Raw genomic sequence first — 794 nt, 5'->3', positions numbered from 1 at the left:
CGTCGCCTATATATATATATATATATATATATATATATATATATATATATATATATATATATATATATATATATATATATATATATATATATATATATTTATATATATATATATATACATATATAAATATATATATATATATATATATATATATATATATATATATATATATATATATATATATAGCGAATCAGAATAGGAAATGAGGGGCTCGTTGAAAGTAAGACAGCAATAAGGTTGGCAGTCAAGAAAACCTCGGAAAGCAAAGGGGAGGATATGGTAGGTAATTGAAACAGATAAAGAATCTGGAAAGAAAGAAAGTGGAGAAAAAATGCCCGCCAGGTGGGATCCGAACCCACGACCTCCAGAATTCTGGTCTGGTGCGATACCCACTACGCTACCAGCGGGGCTATATTTCCCCTCCACTTTCTGGGTATTTATGTTAGGTATTTTTGTTTCCTGCGCTTGGGGGTGGTAGCCAGCGCCACTCTGACTACTCGGGGTGAAGGGGACCTTCTTTTTAACTCCCGGGTCGTGACCCGAGTGTCTACGACATGTCGAGAGTGGTCGACCCGCGTTGAACCCTCTTACACACACACACACACACACACACACACACATATATATATATATATGACAACAATTCTAATCATACCATATTTTGCAAACCCGAAACAGCTCACCAGGTGCGCTCAAGTTACGCATCAGGAAGTATTGTACGCCCATTTTTACTGCAAAGCAGTATATGTCCAACCCCTCCACGCCCCCCTTAATTTGCATTCCGGTGTCATCGA

At 37.5% G+C, this 794-nt stretch overlaps 1 non-coding gene across 1 annotated transcript; it reads right to left on the bottom strand.

Moving 5' to 3' along the window:
* Window positions 1-334: 334 nt before the first annotated feature.
* Trnas-aga (transfer RNA serine (anticodon AGA)) lies at window positions 335-407 on the bottom strand. Its single transcript has one exon. It is a non-coding gene; the product is annotated as a tRNA-Ser (tRNA).
* Between the last annotated feature and the right edge of the window lie 387 nt (window positions 408-794).

The sequence above is a fragment of the Haemaphysalis longicornis genome, unplaced genomic scaffold (genome assembly GCF_048455015.1).
Source record: "Haemaphysalis longicornis isolate Haplotype H1 unplaced genomic scaffold, Haemaphysalis longicornis Haplotype H1 scaffold_5, whole genome shotgun sequence".
Taxonomy (NCBI): Eukaryota; Metazoa; Arthropoda; class Arachnida; order Ixodida; family Ixodidae; genus Haemaphysalis; species Haemaphysalis longicornis.
The sequence above is the reverse complement of the archived record's forward strand: the minus strand, read 5'-3'. Positions and strand labels throughout refer to the sequence as shown.